The sequence below is a fragment of the Molothrus ater genome, chromosome 2 (assembly GCF_012460135.2).
Source record: "Molothrus ater isolate BHLD 08-10-18 breed brown headed cowbird chromosome 2, BPBGC_Mater_1.1, whole genome shotgun sequence".
Classification (NCBI taxonomy): domain Eukaryota; kingdom Metazoa; phylum Chordata; class Aves; order Passeriformes; family Icteridae; genus Molothrus; species Molothrus ater.
Window position 1 is genome coordinate 96,950,712 of NC_050479.2, and position 20,126 is coordinate 96,970,837.

General features: G+C 37.7%; 1 long non-coding RNA gene across 1 annotated transcript in view; it reads left to right on the top strand.

The window, feature by feature from the left end:
* The window catches only part of LOC118687960 (uncharacterized), a 115,693-nt gene that overhangs the window by 39,793 nt on the left and 55,774 nt on the right, over positions 1–20,126 (top strand). Inside the window, exons 4-5 of the long non-coding RNA XR_004980421.2 lie at positions 7,993–8,047; positions 16,098–16,303. This is a non-coding gene — a long non-coding RNA (uncharacterized LOC118687960). The remainder of the gene's footprint in view (positions 1–7,992; positions 8,048–16,097; positions 16,304–20,126) is intronic.

A 20,126-nucleotide genomic window follows, 5' to 3' on the forward strand; every position in this document is an offset into this window, starting at 1 on the left:
CTGTCAGTCTGATTTGGTGTCTGGTAAAACTTCTGGGAGTTAGTTGAAAATGCTTGGAAGACAATGCAGTCATCAGTCAAAGATGACATGACTTAATGAAGTCACGTTACTAACCCAACATCCTCTTATGAGAATGTTATCTACCTAGTGGTCAAGAGGAAGGTAGTGAATATGTTGTTGTTTTGGTTGGTTGTTGTTATTTTTATTTTAAGAAAACTTTTGATACTGTCTTGGTATCCTTTTGGGCAAGCATAAAGCTAGACGTGTGCTATAGGATGGATGAACAATTGGCTGAAAGACTGGGCCCAAAGCAAAGTAGTGAAGGGGCAACATCTAGGCAGTCACTAGTGGTGTTCCCCACAGCTCAATTTCAGGACCAGTTTTCTTCAATGCTTTTATCAGTGATCTGGACATAGGAGTCAATGCACACTAAGTAAATTTCCCAGTGATACTAAACTGGGCTGGTGATTGGTTAGAGAGGCCTTACAGAGAGATCTTGGTAGACTGGAGCACTGGGCCATCCCAACCATATGAAATGTAGCAAGCATAAATGCTAGGTTCTGCATAAATGCCAAGTTCTGCAGGTTCTGCATCTGGGGTGGGATCATCCAGGATGTGTGTACAGACTGGAGGACAAGAGGCTGGAATGTTGCCCTCAGGAAGGAATCTGGGGTAGGATGGTAAGATCACTATGAGTCAAGAGTGTGCCCCCATGGCTAAAAGGGCCAGCCTTACCCTGAGATAGGAACAGAGGCGGAAATGCCTCTATCTCCTCTCTGGTGTCTGGTGATGCAATGCCAAGGAACGGGTTAGACCCGCATTGAGGAGATTCAGATGGGATAATAGACCACTGAGGGAGGTCTTAAGCACTGGAACAAACTCCCTAGGAAAGTGATCAAGGCTCTAAGCCTGTCAATGTTCAGGAAGTGCTTGGACAATACTTTTAAATGTAAGGTTTAACTTTTAAATTACTCTGTGTGTAGCCAGGACTTGGAATCCCTGCAGGTCTCTTCCAAGCTAGGATCTTCTGTGCACTTGCTTTCCTCTTCCAGCTGAAAGAAGATGATGCATATTATGACATTATATAGTGAGTAAATTACATTTGTTTGTTTTTTCCACATGCCTCTATTTGTGAAGAAAGGAAGCTGTTTTTCGCATTCTTATTTGTAATGTCATGGAAATAAGAAAGATCTAGAGAGAGAATATCCTGTTTCTAAGTTTCCTCACCATAGTTTTCAACGCATTCATTCTTTTCTTACCCTCTTCCACCACTTAAAAGAATAAAATCTGTTAACAACAGGCATATGTGATCAACAGCTCCTCCTACTACAAATCTGTCTTTAAGCTTCACTTTTTGGCAGTCCATCCTACATTAACCTTCTGCTAGAGTTTATATCAAACCAAAAATGCTGTAACTATGGTGCTTTGCAAATGTGTGTGTTTGTGAAATTTTGAACTTCTGCATTTGCTAGTCTGTTGATAGGGTATGGCTGAAATCTACTGGCAAAAGTACAAATGTAGGCTCTCTGAAAATTGAATGAGCAGTTACCTGGAGATGCACAAGAAATTAAACTTTCATCCATTAAGGAAATAAAGCTTTCTGACTTAGGTGATATTTTAGAATAAAGCAACGTCTTCAAATTCTGAGGATTCAATAATTTCATTATATAAGACAAAAAATGGTGCTGAACAAACTAGTGGCTTAACTAAAGAAACAATGTGGTCTGATTCCATTCTTGATTGCTTAAATTTATCCCTCTTTTGGATAGGATTTTAGGGAAGGTTTGGTTTATTTCATTACAAGAAGGTTAACATCACTTTTTCTAATGCTGGCTTATAGAATTCTGCTCAGCTGTGGATGCTTGAGGTTTTTGTGTTGACGACCATAGATTGATTCATTCATTCTGGGCCATTTTCAAGGCTGTGCCTCTCTATCAAAACTGTCAAATATATTTGTGTCTTGAGGGATCTGCATCAGTCTGAGGGCTTTTTCTTTTTTTTTTTTTTCTTTATTCAAGCAGAATATCTGAAAGGGAAAAGTTTGTTGAAAGCTGAGAAAGAAAAATAAAAGATTTAAAAAGAAGCAACATACCCACAGGCTATCTCTGACTAATAAGAATTCAAGCAGCTGTGCTTTTTTTCAAGTGAGTGACCAAATGAAGCTTTTCTGTTTGACATTCTCTTTTGCTTCTTCGCCTGTGCCACACAAAGACTTTTAGTCTCCAGCCTCTGAATAAAATCTATTTTCAGGTCAGGTACACCTCACACTGGAAAGGGAGAAATGTGGCAGAGATGAAAGAAGGTCCAAAGCTCTTCTACTTTACGTCCAGTCATGATATGGTTAATCTGTTTACTAGGACAGGTCTGAAAACTAATGATAACTATTTACTTTCTAAAGTAAATGCTACTTCTCACCTTGAAGTCATTTCAGAAGTGATTGAATATTCATGAGTTTTTCTTCAGAGTAGGATAAAGGCTTCTCCAACCTGGTTGTGTTCTTACTGATACTCAGAGGAACAAGGAAGATATCTTGCAAAGTAAAGAACATCCAAATTTATTTTCTGCAGAAGGAAATAGCACACTGTTTAATGAGCTGACAAAAGAGTAAATCTTTGAGTAGTTAGAAGGCAGCCCAACATGCATGGCTCTGGAGTTCAGCTCTGACAAATATGTAAGATTTGTAATTCATTGGCATATAAACTCTTTTAAAAAAATTATGTAACTAAACATCACTACGGTGTGAAAATTGGGGGTTTTTTTGGTTGTTTTTTTTTTTTTTTGGTACTAGACTCATATAGGAAATAAAAAGGAGAATTCTACATAAAATCATAGGGTAATTTGGGTTGGAAGGGACCTTGAATATCACTTAGTTCCAGCCCACTTCTCAAGGGCAGGGACTCCATTCACTAGACCAGGTTCTTCAGAGTTCCATCTAACCCAGGCTTAAACAATTCCAAGGATGGGGCATCCACAGCTTGTCTGCACAACTCGTTCCACTGCCTCAGATGAATGCTTTCATGCAAATAAATTAATATTCTCTTATCACAGATAGGTGTCCAGATAAAAGGCAAACTGCAAAGAAGGCTGTGAACCTCTGCCCTTCTTTTTCCTTCCTAGTCTTCATGCTGCATATTCTGTCTTCAGCTCCACTGCAGCCTGCTGCTGCCAGGTGCCATCCAGTATCATTTAACTCTGATTCACTTTCCCTCTTTGCAAGAGATCAGGGTAGCAATTGCTCTGATATATTTTGTAATCACAGATTTTATTCAAGTTTAAAATGGACATAAGAACAATGCCCATAACAAAGATTGGGGTTTTTTTGAAGAAATCACACTGGTAATACCTGTTAAAATAGTTATGTGCATTTCTGGCTCAGCAGAAATGACTCTTGTGCCAAAGACTGAGAGCATAACCCTTTGGAGAAATTAAAATTATCTTATTATCTTAATTTTATTTTTTGGTACACGGGCATTGGGGGGTGTCCTGGTTCAGGGCAAATTTTGGAGAGAACTCCCAAAGGGGCTCCTCTAGAAAAGCAGATTCAATCGGCCCCTCCCCCCAACCGGTCCGGGAGAAAATACCTCCTTGGGGAAAAGTGGAAAAAACCTGTTTATTAAACAATAAAACCTAAACAATATTAAAAAATAAAACCCCTTGCTGCTCCAAAAGAGAAAACAAACTCAGAAAGTCCCTCCCCGGGTTGCAGCTCAGCTCACTCAGTCTCTTATCTGTCTCTCCGGTGCTGGAAATGTCGCGGCCCAGGCCCAGCCCGGTGGGCCACAGGTGTGAGCTGATGGTGCTCCCCTGGGTGTTCAGTCCAGAGCAGGTTTGAACAGGTCCAAAGAAAAGGGAAAAAGTAAAAGCCCACAGTCCAGGGAACTTCTTTGCCTCAGCTAGCTAAACTAAAAGCAAAGGAGAGCTCTGTCCCGCTGTCTGTCCATCCACAGACAACAGTCCAGGAGCAGGAATGTGGAGGGGTGAGTGCAGTGTCTGAAAACAAACTGCTCACTTCTTCTCTCCCTGCTTCACTCTCTGCAGTGCAAAATTTATTATTCAGCATAAACAGAACAAGGTGATTGGGGATAAAAGCATCATATAGTCAACCTAGGACAGGGGGTGAAATTGTTTCCATAATTTTTGGGTTTGTTTTGGAGTCTCTTTTACACATAACTAATACTATGGGACTCAAGTTTGTCTTTTTGTCTTTCTGGCTTAGGAGCAACAATAAAGAAATTCTGATAGTTCACCAAATGGTGAAGCATTACTTTAAAGGATTCTCTTTTTTCCAATCTGAATCATGCAAGGCTTTTTCTTACAAATATTTTGTATCTATGTATTTATACTTCAGTTATCAGAGAGACACTGATTATAGGATTCTTAATTGTTTTAATTTTGTTCAATCTGCTCTATAAAAGACAACCATTGGAGATGGAGTTTCCTTGAAAAACAGGGAGGTTGATTTCAGTTTGAAAAGGGAATCATGTATTATGTGAAGCTTCTAAAGAATAAAAATGTATAAATTATGCCTTGTTAGGATAAGATGCTTTAAATGCATAGGGCTTTAAATGGATAGGGTTTGCAGTGTATGATTGTCAAAAGTGAGGACTAGGCACACTTTGAGACTAATTCAAATAAATGTTTCAGAACCATATCAGGAACTCATTCAGTCCTGTACTGGCATGAATGACAGTCCTACTTCCCAATGGTGCTGAATTCTAGAGGCAGTTACAGCTGAATACTAACAGAAGTTGGAGGTAATGTGCTGTTCTGGTTTCTACATTTCAAGGCAGGCACAGGGGATTTAATTGCTGCTCTTGTAACTAGTCAAAATGACAAAGGGAATGCAGTAGCTGAAATTTAAAAAAATTGTGACTGTAGTTTGAAGCAGAGTTGTCTGTGGTAGGCTATGACTTAGGTTTATAAAATTGGTAAAGGCAAGAGATGAACTGTTGTTCACTAAATCTTACCACAGAAGAGCTAGGAAATTAATTTAAATAGATAAACAGATAAGTATGCTTCAATACAGTGCATAGTGGACTTCTGTATGTCATGGAGGCAGACACAAAGTGAACAGATGCCAAAAAAGATGGACAAACTGTGAGAGATGACTGGTCCATAAACAGATAGGGGATAAGCAGGGATAATTTTTAACATTCATAATCCAGTTCTTGTAGGTCCTAGGGGAGCACCAGAGTGATGAACTCTAGGTCGTGTTGAGTATCATGTGTCCTTCTGCTACTTGGCAAGGTTCTCCATGGCTCTGGCCCAGTAAGGTGGGTTTTGTGCCCTTAACACAAAACAGTATTAAGTGGAAAACAAACAAAACAGTGGAAAATTTCATGTAGTGATCACTGGGTTTTTTACCCCTGGGGAGGAAGGGGTGAAGTCCAAGATGCATTTTGAACTTAACGCATAATTTTAGCTTGGGCCTCAGCTTGCTAACCTTAGCTGTCATTACTATTTTGACCTGAAGCTGAACTGCTGCCTTGTGGTTTGAAATCCCAGCCTAAAAGTGGCATCCATTTTAATGTGCAGTACTGACAGAATGGTGGATTGCAGCTGTGGGCAGGGGCTAACTGTCAGCCCTGAACCTGCTGCTGTCCTGATATCATCAAAGCCAGGCTGCATGACTGCTTTGTCTCCTGACCTTTTACTAGCCAGCAAAGGAAAACTTTGCCTTCTTTCAGCTGAGAGTGGTGCTGCTTACTGCTCTCCTTCAGCCAAGGAGAGAATGAGGAGGAGAGGTTCAGTACGTGGCTGGAAGGCAAGGCTGCCTTCGCTACCTCCCAACTGAGATTTTCTTTTTTTCTTGACTGTGTGAGTACATAGTTTAGAATTGCTCTCTTGTTGCTTTTAGTCAAATCACAGAGAATAAAGTATGATGGCCCAGGAGCTCTTGGGCAACCACCTGCCTCACCTGATGATGAACACCAGTGACTGGAAGTCTCTATTGAGATCAGTGTCTCCTTGTGCGAGTGCTTTACTGAAGCACTAAACTTTACTGCAGTTATTGGTTTGAGTGGAAAAGTTATTGCTGTCAAGAATAGTTATCTCTCAATTGACCCGACCTTGGCATAGGCCCTAATTTGGAGATGGCATTGGCAAAATAATTTGACAACATGATCAAAATCATAATGTTTACCTAAATATTTGAAAACTTTGAAGTCTCAGACTTAAAGGTATGTATAATTCATGGAGTTTAGGCAGTCATAATTTTTTCTTTCTTTCTTTCTTATTTTTTTTAAGGATTGGATGCCCAGTGTAAAGTAACATATGCACGATTTAGCTGCTCACAGTGTTTATCCCAGTACCAAAAGATAGGGCCTGAACAAAGAAATCTGAGTTGGTGTTAGTGTAGATGATCATTAAAAGTCCTTCATCCTAACATGCAACAGCATGAACATATTAATTTTAAAATACTGATGTGTTGGTAAAGAAGTGTTTGAAATGTTGAGCAGACTTTTTATTATCTCCTGTCATTGTCAGTTGTTGACCTGAATAACACTTTCAAATATGATGTGAAAATAATCACCATGTAGAGTATACCATGTAGGTTAGTTGAGCAGAAGAATATTATTTGTTCAGGAACCAAAATATCAGGAGATACTGATGTAATAAAAAAAAAATCTGCTAAAATTGTTTAGAAGCAGAAAAGCTTACCATGGGATCATATAATTAAGGTGTGGAAATCAATGCTGCTAGGTGTCAAGTTAGATCTTCTTAAAGTAAAATCAGGAAATTACATTGATGTGGCTGGACCTATGAATTATGGTATTTAGTGACAGTGATAAATTACAAAAATATTATGCTCTCATTTCCGTTTCTGAAAGTGCTATTTGCTGGTGCTGCTTGTACTTTGGGCGAGGCTTGGCTGCTGGTTGTACTCTGTGTGTGCCCTCTGTGGTGACAAATGAGAGTCGACCAAGGACAAAGGTCTATCCCTAGGAAACACTGTTATACTCATAACTACATTTTATAGACAAAAGCAATTGGCTTATTGGCCTGAAGACACCTTTGTCTGTTTGGACGTATTTTTTGTAATTGAGATTTAATCTTCCACTTTATAATGATCTTGAGAACTGTGTGCCATTTGCGACACTTCATTTAAAAAATAAGGTAAAGTTAAGATAAATAAGGCTGCAAGCAGTGGCTGAAACATAGCACTATGGATTTTGCATTAGAGAATTACTCCTTATAGCTGATTTTTCTTTCAGGTTTGGTTTCACATTTAAGTACTCAGCTGTCAGATATTGATATGCACAATTCTGAGTAACTGTTTGTACTGTCTCTGTGTGACAGGGACTCCTGTTCTTTGCCAGCTCAACATCCAGCTGAAATGATTTTGAAAACTCTTGGAGGTTTTCAAAGTAATAAGAAATTTTAGTCTTCTTTTTCAACTATCCTGCTTAGAAATTGTTATAGGGCTCCTGGAAACTAGAAATCTTGCAAATGGAAATGTTTTCTTTTTTTTTTTTTCAGAGGAGACAGATGTCCATTTTTTTCTGAGGACTGACTCAACAAAGCAACCCAAATTTTCAGAGGCATTTATAGTTTCAATTTACAAGCCCAGCTTTTGAGGTGGATGTTATCTAGAAATCCAATATAGAACAGTTTTGACATTATCATACCCAAGTTTTGGAAACTGAAGTAGCCACTATTCACCTGGGAAAAAATCCCAGCAGTTTTTGAGGAAAGTTGATGTACTCATGCACCAAACAAAGGTCTTCTGCTGTGAAGAAGTTTAGTTTTTTCTGTAGTGAAAAAAACTACAGAAGTATGAAATATTTTTTGTAATGTTTCAGCTTGTAGCTTCATCACTTCAGATGCTATGATAATACAGATGCAGAGAAAGGGAAGCAAGTTCACGCAGTTGTCAGGTATTTTATAAACCCAAGATTTTCTGCTCATGTCCAGCCAGCCAGCCATTGGCTTTTACATATTCTGAACCAACTGTATTCACATTAACCACATGTTCTTTTTTATTTTTTACAGCTTGAGAATTGGAGCATTTAGGTTGGATGTGATGATCTCAGAGGTCTTTTCCAACGTAAGTGATTTTGTGGTTTTCTGATAACTGTAACATTCACTTGGCATGGGAGTTCAGTCTGACAAATGTTTTATTCCTTATTTTCCTTCAGCTTTTATCTCTTCAAAAGTGTTGATACTGAGCCACAGCATTTGGGATTAATGATAGATGATGTGTTTAAGTGTCTCTGAAAAAGAAATTCACAGAAAACAGCTGAAGAGCTGGTGATTTTTGGAAGTATGTCCATTTGTAATGATGTTCTCATTCTCAAAGGTGGATATTTAGGAATCCCATTTGCTAAAAAAGCTATTATCACAGCTTGAAATATTTGAACTACAAAGGATAGATTGCTGGTCTGAGCAAAGTTATAAGTGAGTAATAAGCCTATCCCTGTGATATCAGCACATGAGCCATCCAAGATTAGTTGTGAAACAATTTACCACCCTACTAACAATCTGTATTTTGAGAAGTCATTGTTGTGAAAGCAGCTAGATGCAGTACAGTGAGAGGAGTTGAAGTAACTTTGAGATTTACCCACTCTGACCTTAAATGTAGGCCATATATGCTAGATTCCTAAAAATAACTTTAATATCTGCATTAGACTAGTTGTCAGACTGTGTTCAGCCTCACAGCCTGTTATGTTTCAACATGACTTGAATAAGCTTTTAGATCATGGCTTTAATCGCAGAGATTTTGAGGTAGCACCAGTGTGTAGTTTAAAATACATGGGTATGAAGCAGCTGTTGAAAATAGAATCCCATGGGTGAATAGACTTCTCTGTTACATATATAGGACTTGCCACCATTTTTCCTTGAAAATGCATTTCTGCAATGAGCTGGTACAAGAAACATGGATTAATTGTAAGGCATGACTTAAATCAACTGTGAAGTAAAGAGCGTGACTATCGGCTAATCCATGGGCCCAACTGCCTGTACATTAGCTTCCAATAATCTTCAATATACCCTCATGACCTACTCTTCAGAGTATGGCTTTTGCCTATGAGTAAGAGCCACACATACAAGTGGAGTTCAAGGTTGATACTGGTCTGGGGAAAGGACTTCAGCTGGTGCCTGCATGCTTTGTATCTCTTAGGCTGAGCCTGCAAGCATGGAGGCTTGGGTCTGTGTTCCCAATGAGACACACAAGAAATCATGGCATTAATAAATTCAGAGTGAAATCTGTCAGAAAAAAAATATAAGAACATGAATGTACTGATAGGTTTGGACCTTCTTGTTTTCTGTTTTTCTTCACTCTTGTCTTTTGTTATGAGCAGACCCCACGCAGTGGATGAAAAGCTTGCATTTATTACTATAGTCTTTGGATTTATGTATTAATAAAAAGGGGCTCTTGACTTAAAAGCTCAGCAGAGAATAAAGTATTGTAGTCACTCCTGGAGTGAGTATCTTAGAGGTCCCACCCACAGCAGATCATCAAGAGCTATCAGAAGTTTCTGGCTTTCTCTAGGTACTGGTGGTTGCCCACACAGGGAAATGGCGTTATCATGCCTGGAAAGAGGACTCCATGATCACAGAATAACAGAATCACCGACTCACAGAATCACAGAATGAATTAGTTAGAAAAGACCTTTGAGACCATCAAGTCCAACTTATGACCTAACACTTCCTCATCAAATAAACCATAGCATTGAATGCCACATCCAGTCTTGTTTTTAACACATCTAGGGACAGTGACTCCACTACCTCCCTGGGCAGATGATTCCAGTGTCCAATTAGTATTTCAGTGAAGAATTTTTTTCTGATGTCAGCCTAAGCTTCCCCTGGCACAACTTAAGATTTTGTCCTCTCATTGTGTCAGTGATTGCCTACAAGAAGAGACCAACCCCCACATGACTACAACAACCCTTCAGGAAGTTGTAGAGTGTGATAAGGTCTCCCCTGAGCCTCCTTTTCTTCAGGCTAAACACCCTCAGCTCCCTCAGCCATTCCTCACAGAACTTGTGTTCCAAGCCCTTCACCAGCCTTATTGCCTCCTCTGGATGTGCTCAAGTGTCTCAACATCCTTCCCAAACTGAGGGGCCAGAACTGGACACAGCAATCAAGGTGCGATCATTCATTCCCATTCAATATTCATCATGAGTCTTGCAATCCCTGGGTTAGTATGGGTCCAGTTCATTCAAAGATGTTTGAGACCCAGCTGGATGGCTGATTGAGCCATTTGGGCTATTGCATTTGGCTAGAGTTCCTGCTGGCTCACTCTTACACAGGACTAGGCTCACTCTTACACGTCTTCCTGAGTGACCCTTGGAATTTTGGTCTGACCTTCTTCTGCAGCAAGGGAATTTCACTACACTGGGAGTTGGTGGATGGTTTGGGCACAAGCTGGGAGATCTGCAGACCACTACACTGACAGTCTTTAAGTAAGTGTGTGCTTTCTCCCTACCCCTTCTTCCTTTCACACCCATGCATGTGAGGGTGTCCTCATGTCTCTTTCTGCTGCTAGGGAGGATGAGCAGGTCACAGCTCATGCAATAGCTGTTTCAAAGGTGTACGCACGTGCTGGTTACTCAACTGAGTCAGCCAGACTTGAAGAGCTCAGAGTTCTGGTCATTCCCTCATTAGCAGGAATGACTTAGGCCTTGTGTCCTCTGCACAGCAGCAAATTTTCTCGGAACTTGTAGTATTTGCCTCTTGTCTCTTCTCTGATGAATGATGCTGAAATTTCCTAATGAGAACAAAATTGTTGGAAAGATCAGGTTAGTGGGAGGCAAGGAGGAGAATAAGATCAATAGTTCAATCTTCTAAGTAATCTTTCCTTAGGACCCAGTCTTTAAATAACCTTTCGTATCCTTTCCCTCATCTTAGAGAAATGTGTTCCAGTTCTCAGTCCGGCCGCAAGCGGCAAAAGAACACTGCTTATATGCTATGTATTGAGGAATGCCTTTAGTAGCATGAGTCCCACGTTGCCTAAAGGAAGCCCTTGGTTCTGTTTCTAAACTTCACAAATTAGGCCGACCTGTGAAGCTAGTTAGCTTTAATTCACTCAAAATCAATTACTTGAATGCTGAAATCTAAAACATTTCATTTATTTTTGACATAAATTCTTGGATCCAGTCCAGTTTTTGAAAAGTTTGATTCTGCTTCTAATTCAAGATAAAGTATTTTAGAAATCTGGTAGGTATCAACATATATTCCCTGGATAATCTCAAAGTGGAGAAATAACCAAGGAAAGAATAAAATTTAGTTCAGTTGAAATCAATACTTTTTATGCTGGCAGGTTCAAATGTGCCTGCACTAGAATCATGATCGTTCTTTTTTTGTTGTTTTTTTTTTTTTTCCTCCTGTATTGTATTGCAATGAGTTAACTTTGATGTTGGCAGTGGAAATTTTTTAAGTAAATGGCTCTCATCTTCATTTGATTTTTGAAACATTGTCTTGCCACTGAACCATTGTGAAACTTCATCTGTTTTAGGAAACATGGTTGATTAGTTCTGTAACTTTTGATCCATCATTTGTATATTTTTTAAAATCATTCATGCAGAAAGCAAATCATGTAGGCAATTTTTCCTCTTTTATCAAATCTAGTTTAAAACAGTAACAAAAAATAAGTCACAAAGCTTTGTTGATGAAAAGCTTGTTTCTGTTAGGTTAGACTTGCAACCATTCTGCAATATTTGGAAATCAGGCACAAGTTCCCTTGAAAGTATGAAGTAAATTAACCATGAAATAAGGAAAGCTATGGCTTGGTTAATAATTCAACAGCATAGTTTTGTTAGTTATCATTTAACAACTTAGAAGACTATGTGGTATGAGAAAAAAACATGAAAAGGGCCAATTTTGTGAGAAAGTTCCAGATTGGTGTATAACAGCCTGTTACATCATCTTTGTAAAATGAAACCAAAGGCTTTGCTAACTATGCCAATAATTCCTGATTCTGCATACAGGGAATAGATAGGGACATATTTATTGTTTTTAAACAATAAATGAAACAAATGTATTCAAATATATCATATTGCTGTTTAACTTTTTTGCAAAAGAGTAGCTAGATATGTGTGGTAAGACTTAATGAGACACAATATCACAGGGAATTTTTTTTCAAGGCTTCACAGTCTTCCTGACCTGAACATTTGACCTTGACCAAGAAGGGTGTTAAAAACCCACTTGTATTTCATTTGATAATTTGTATAATGAAGTTGCCTCCTGGGTATCCTCTTCATGGCAACTCAGTGCTGCACAAGCCAGTCATGCAGCAGGTACTAGGAACACACTGGAACAGTGGCAAGATGGATTGAGCAGTTAGCCAAAACCAGTGAGTAAAAATACAAATTTAGAAAAAACCTTGCTGTGAGAGCTCTCTGGCTAGGGATCAGTGCTGCTTTGCACACTGATCTACTCTGTCCAGTTTGAAATTAGTGCTGGACATCCACATCCACTTTAACTACAAAATGAAGACTGGTTCTTTTCAAAACATGCTTGCTCTGTGTGACTCAATCATCTTGTGCACGGAACTCCTGTGATAAGGAGGTCAGAGTTACACCAGGTATCTGTCAACTGCCGTCAATCAGGCCAGGCCGGGGCAGTGTGGGGATATTAACCTTTGAGACAATTTTTTAGGGATAGGGGATGATTTCTTGACTTCTTGAGTTTTTGATGAGAATTTTACAAAGCTCTTGGCGTGTTTCTAAATGATTCATTTATTTCCCAGACAATCTTCCCTGACACATAAACTGTCTACTTGTTTTCACAGTCATGTGAGTTTCAGAAAAGACAGAATGGATCAAAAAAAATGTATCTCTGATGGATTGTATTTGGCCTGAATTAAGAAGGAGTAAAACATAATCTGTGAAATATTTCAGTCATAAGCTACCAGATCATGGTATTACAATGAAGTCAACAAAATTAAAATAGGTCAGATAGTCTATATGCTGGTAAAAGCAATCATCTCAATTTGTTTCTTGATGGTTCTTTGTGAATCTGGATTAGCTTCCCAAGGAAACTTTAGAGGAACTGATGGAGTAGCTGTTGGTCAACTATGTTGAATTGACCAAACTTCTGACTGTAAACCAATAAGGAACTATAACTATTTGCTGCCCATTTGATAGGGATGCTGGAGCCTGATGCTGAGAATTATCTTAGCATTTTGTAAAGTGCTGGAAGAATTGGATGACATTAGGGGTTTGACTCCTGGTCTTGACTCTAACTCTCAAATTCTTTTTTTTTAATATCAGCATAATACACTGTACATTCCCCATTCATTCTTACTGTAAATACTTTTTAAAGTTATTCTTGTCTGAATTAGGCTGAGGTCTCTTGTAGTCATTATTTAATTCAGTGAGAACAAACTCATTTTGTGTTTTAAATGGACATGGGACATGCTCACGTGGGTGGTGGGGTTAAAGGGGTGGTACTACACAGTTATTTCTTATTTTCTTGTTTTTATTGGAATTACATTTAGCTCATTGATTACATTTAAGTAGTTAGGAAGCTCACGCTTTAGCCAAAGTAAATTCAGTAACAGATAGATTGGTTAGAGAAAAAGAGTGTATTTTATAAGTAATATGAAGTCAAGCCCACAACTTCTTAAATGTTCCTATAATTTTTCTTCTTGGTACAAATTTATACACTTGCTGGGAGAAGTTCCTGTGAAAATAGGAAAGCTAACTCTAGATTGTCAGAACAAAATGGTAATCAATGTAACTACTTCAATAGAAATAGCCTTCCTTAGGTTTAATTTTGTGTACTTTACAAATTAGAGAATTCTGATTTTCCACTTGGCAGCTCCATCTTACCTAATATCCAAATCAATCTCAAAGGCTAAATCAAGGCTTTACTGATACCTCTTCTATTCTGTTGTTACCTTTGTGGCTGTTACTCATGTAACCTAGAATATAAAAGGCAACATATGTGACAGTTTCACATGCTTGTGATTTTCTCCTCCATACAGACTAGTCAAGTATAATTGGAACATTAATTACATAGGAGGACAGGAGACACTAATTAGACGAGCAGCTTTGTTCAGACTGAGATGATGTTAGAACATGGAGGGGGGGGTTGTGAGGCAGAATATATGGCTAAAGGAGACATCTTTAATTGGAACTGCTGTGATATTGCTGAAATAAGCAGGCAAACTTTTAAATACTTTTAACTGTGGCTGAAGGTTGAACATACAGGTTTCTTGTCTGGATGCTGAAGAAAGTAACTACTGTATTGATTTTACTGTGTAGAAGAGTTTTGCCAGCAAATAAGCAATTGTAGGACAAAAATAGCAAGGAATTATTTTTGTACAACTCTATAACAGGCCCTAGTGACCAGTACTGGTATTTTAATAGTTTTGCAGAGTACCATCTGCTGCCATAATCAATGAGGTAAATAAGACCTAAGTGACCATCTTGCCCAAAGTGTGTGTGTAGGAACATGTACACATATTTGATATCCAATGTATTCACAGTCAGTCTTACTGTATTGGATATCAGTGTTTGCAATCAAAAGGTCATTGATATCCTGAAATTATCTGAGAGGTGGATAAAAAAGGCTCCACTTAACTGATGCTTCCATTTTTTTGAACAAAACCTGAACTGCAGATGCCTGAGAGGGTGGATCAGCATAGTCGTCATGCATTAGCTCGCAACAGTGAAGTGGGAAGTGACAACTGACTGGAACTCATGGAAGGAAAAGATTTGTAAACTGTGGGGTTTTAAAAATAAATTAAGTTGATATTTGAACAAAACTTGACAATACCCATGTTCTGTAAAAGAGCCATGTGACCTTTGACCAGAAGAAGGGCAGAAAAGAGCTGTAAAAAGAATCTAAATGATAGATGTGCAGTGCTGTATATTATAACAGTATTAGAAAAGTTGGCTGGAAACAGATCAGAGGTGGGGGAAGAAAAACACTTCTGCAAAATTCAGCACCTTGTGTGGAGAAGGATTGTTAGCAACTTGACAGTTAAATAAAGCAACAGGCATTAGACTTGAACTCCTGAGAGAAAACTACAGAACAGTTGCAGCACCATTACTTTTACTCAGCTCAATATAGCAAGAAGATTTTAGATCAGGAAATTCTAGTTAGCAAGTGAACTATGCATCTCAGTAATACCTCTTGGAGAAAGATGAGATCAGTGGTTGAATACTTCACTCAACATGTAAATGAGAGTACACATGATAAAAGCTAAATTACAAGGAAATAAATCCAAAAAAGACTGCTGTTTTACCCATTTTCTATTAAGCATAAGAAAGTTCATTTTGGAAGTAGAGAAGGAAGTATAGGGATTTTCATCTCAAGTTCTAAACCAGTGTCATTTTATAATGGAAAACGGTAAAACCCCGAAATATGTCTGACAATGGGTTGCCTCAACAAAATAATAGAAGATATTTGCATTTAACCTTTGATTTTTAGAAGAGGATATATTTTAATCTTCTTTAGATTTCATTTATCTGTCAATTTTTTGCAAATTGAATTCCTTCTGAAAGGAATTCATTTTTGTACAGCTGACTCATAGCCCAGTTCTGGCACAAAGAGAAATGCCCTGTTTTTAACACTAAGGTGATGCATCACTCTTATCCTGCACACAGAGCACACTGCATTTTAATTAAAACAAATGATCTTATTTATTCTGCATTCTCAAAACAAAAAAGGTGGGGGGGGGGGGGGGAAGTAGGGAAGAGAGATGGGACTAAACCAAAAAATCTGTCCACTCCCAAATGGGAAACTTGGCACACTAATTCTCTGCTTAAAATGTGCTATAACTTTGGTGCCGAGAATCTTGTTTGAATTCCATTTTTCACAAATATGAAGTAATTAAAAAATGTATCTTAAGAATATGAGTTCTTTGCATTTTGTTGTGGTTATGTGTGAAACCTCGTGGTGATGGGTGGCTTTAATGGGTTTTCCTGCAGTTTTGGGACAGATGATTAGTATCCAAGGAAATGTTACTCACAGCAGCCTGTGGACAGGTCAAAGTTTGTGAGCTAAGTATAGCCCGGCATAGCCTTAGTGCTTTTTAATTTTTTTTTACATGAGGGGTAAACACACTTCTGCCATTATTTTTCTGATGTAGGGTCCCTCTGAATAGCTCTGCAGGTGCAAATGAACTGGTACTTTTGTTCATTTTACAGTGCTTCTTCAGGAGTATATATAAATAAGGAACAACTCCATCTCAATCCAAAGACAGCAACTAGTGTTATGATTTGAAGAAGATCTGGGCCTTTAAGAAGAGCATCACTCATGAAGGCCTGAAAACCCAGTATATTGGCAGCAGATGGGAGATAAAACAATTCTTGCCGATTACTTGTGCTAACTACGCTGGGATAGATGCTGTTATGTAAGTGTCTCAAACTGGGGGGTCACATGAATAGAACAGAGTCATCAATGATGCTTTCAGCTTCTTGAAACAATAGACTTGAATTAAGATTGCCCTAGCACTTCCCTCCTTCCTCTCTTTCCTTTTTTGTGCCAAGCTTCATTAGCTCTGTGGTTTTGTTTCATTTGATTTCAATGCTTATATAGAACCAGAAACATATTCAGAATTTTCATGAAAAATGTGCAAGTAGAAATACTGACAATGCAGAGAAACTCTTTTAGTCAGTGCAGAATTGCCAGAACTTGCCAAGAATAGTGATGTCTTGTGGAAAAGTTTGTCTCTTAATCGACCCTGGTTTGAGCAGAGGTTTGAACTCAATGACCTTCAGAGGTCCCTTGCAAAATGAATTTCAATGTTTTTATGGTTTTAGCAGTTCATCAAACAGGCCAGGGATGTTAGACTGGTTTGAGATTCAGGATGTTAACTAGTTGGGTCAGAAATTTCTGATCCGCCTCTTATATACAGTCCATGCCATGGGCTTCCAAACCCAAGGCTGGGTTTGGCTGTCCCACAGTCCTGGAATTATGTGGAGGTGAAGGAAAGAGTCTTCACTTGCATGACTAATTCTGGTTTCTAGTACCACATAGTTACCCTTAGTGCACAAAATTCTGTAACAAAGTGCTGCCATTCCGAATTTTTTTCCTCAGTGATGCCTCTAATATATGCTTGGAAGGACCTGATCTGCTTTGATATCTTCAGTATTTGGCCTGATTTCATTGTTGTGACCATATTTTCATTATTTGAAGATGAGCTACAGAAAGTAGCTTCTTTTCACTTGTTATTTCCTTGTGTTTCTAACTTTCTTGTTGCTCTGAAATTCATTATTATTTTATTAAAGTAAGCTGACAGGAAGATATGCTGAAATAACATTTGACATAGGAACACAACAAATATTCCAATTATCTATACTTTCTGAAATCCAGGATTTACTGGAATATTTTCTTGGCTGCTCATTATTGAATAATATGAAACATGTTAAAACAAAATATATGCATTGGCAGTGAAGGCCTTCTGAGTGGTTTTTATCAAGATCCTAATATTTTACAGAATATTTAAGCTGTTAAATTTAAGAAAAATTTACTAATGAACAGTAACTCTGTTATAGTTTTCCAGAATTCAAATTAGGTTTTTACATATTACTCCTTCCTTATAGATGGTGAATGCAAAAAAAACCAAACCAGACCTTTTTTTTTTTAAGCATAGAGGTCAGAAAAAGTTGTTGTTCCAGTTCTTTTGAAGTGTGAGTTAGCTATATAAAAACCCAGTAGTGTTATGTACTTTATTCACATTGATATGCTTCTAATTGAGTTTGGCATAGCAATGAAGTTGATCCTTTAATTTTGTGATTTCAGTATGGCTCTCAAAAGAAACCTATTTTACAGAGTCATGCCATCTTGGTCTCTCCTCTTCCTGGTAATTTTTAAATGTTTTGACCAGTTTTTTAAATTTAGGTGATTCATTATATTTTATAATGTGAAACTGGGCAGGCAGGGGAGAGGAAAACCATTAAATATGGTAATCTGAAAAGCATACACTGCATCATTAACTCACAATATTAGACTACCAAAGGCTTAATGGAGTTCAACATATTGAAACGTCGCTTGATAGAAAACTGAGCTTTCTTACTTAGGCTGGAGATTAGAATGAAATTTCTGGAGCACAAAATATATGTTAAGCTTTTAGTGAGAGAAACTGTAAAAATAAGTATGGGTAAGTGAAACAATGGTGAAATTGACTGGTAGTATTCAAAGCTATGACTGTACCTACTAATCTACATTTTATTTCCTTTCTGATTTGATTTGTTTGAAACTTGCTGGTGTTCAATAAGATTGAAGTGTGTGTCTGTCAAGTCTGGGTAAATGCCTTCTCTAGACTAGGGATGCATTTGCGTATTATCAAATCTGGATGGTATGTCACACAACAATTTATGTAAAATACATTCAGCCTTACAGAAGGGTTGGGGTTAGAGGAGACTTCTGAAGGTCATCTAGTCCAAACCCTCCACTCAAGCAGGGCCACCTGGAAAAAGAATCACAGAACCATGTCCACATCTTCTGCAAGATCTAGATCTATTCAGTTTTATGCCCATTATATATACATAATTCAAAAACTTTTATGTATATGTGTGTGTATGTGTAAAATTAATACATACATTAAAAGCATATTAGAAGCATAATAATACCACCATTTTTGATGGGATACATTACTTCAGGGAAAGTTGTTGGTAAATCTGGAAAACTACTTCAAGAAAATGTTAATAACTTTAATAACTGCATCTCCTATTGTTGCAAGAAAACAAACTTCTAGGACCTTCAGACCTTTCAGAGAAATATTATAAACACTATGTTTGTCTCTTTTCCAATTTTCCTTTCATAAATACAGCTAAGATATATAAAATTGCAGGGATCTCTTTCATTTAAAAATAACAGCTTTCAGAAAAAGGGTAACTTTGGACACAAAGAACTGTGAAACATTATTTTTTAAAATACACCTGTTAGTAGCAATTTTAATGCAATGAACTGTGGATGGTGACTTAGACTTCTTGTTTCTGCTGAATGTATACAAAAATGAACTTTCACAGCTGACTGAAGAAAAAGCAAAGAAAATGAAAGATGACCATAAAATTGCTTTTAAGAATCTTCTGTGCTGCCTGCTTCCAATTCCAGTTTTCTTCTCTGGGAGGCTCCATTAATCTTTTCTGTAGCTATTTTGTTTCTCAAATGAAATAATGAAATTAAGGAGAAAGTATTAGTGAGTGAGCTAACTGTAGCCCTAACACACTTTGTTTTTCAAACTGAAATTTTTCTAAAAGACATTTCAATTTAAATGTAGAGAACATTCATTTTTTTTAACTACCTATTTTCTTACCTCCTTCTAAAATTTTTTTTAAACAGGAAGAATGTAGGATCTAACACACTTTTGTGTTTAGTAGTAGAGAAGTGGACTGTTGGCTAACAGTTTAAAATGACAGCAAGTGTGGAGGTAATCTTTGTTGGCTGTTTAATTTGAAAACGTGTTGCACCATAACTTGGCTTCGACAGAGTAGCTGAAGGTGACTTCTGTCTTTTGAAAATATTTCTTAATTGCATTTATTGATTTTTTTTTTGTAATAGCAAAGTATTAAATTCTTTATCTACATTTTCCAGTTTTGTAAAATGGAAGTTTCTTTGCCTGAGACAGAAATGTATGTTTGTTTTTATGCCCATAACTCGGATGATGTCCTGCAGGTTTTTGCAATAAACTTTCTATGGGTGGCTACAAGAGGCTATAGAACACATCTCTTAAGAACTTAAGTGATACTTGTAATTTTGCAGCAGCCTGTTTTTTTATCAAACACCATGATTTGTAGGACGAAGAAATTGAAACCTTGCCTAAGTTAGGGGTGTCTGATTATCTTAGTAGTCAATCCTCTGATTTCCTTGTCCTTTACTTCAGTTTTCCCAGTTCTTCTATCTTGATAAAAGCCACATTAATCTATCCTGATACTGAAAGAAACAGCTGTTTGTGTTTCATAGATGTAGAAACAAAGCAGAAGAAAATATTTTATCCATGAGTGTTTTGAAGTATTTTGCAACACCAACATTTGCTGTAGTTGCACAGAGGATTACTTATAGCATTGCAAACTTCAAATTATTTTCTCCTTTCAGAGTATCACTCCCAGGTGTTATGTTAGAACCAGGAAATTGCTATTTCTTAGCGCAGCAGTTTTTGTTGATTTCAGTCATAAACTAGTAATGATGAATGAAACTGTAATAAAACTGTACTCTGAAGACCGTGGTCACTG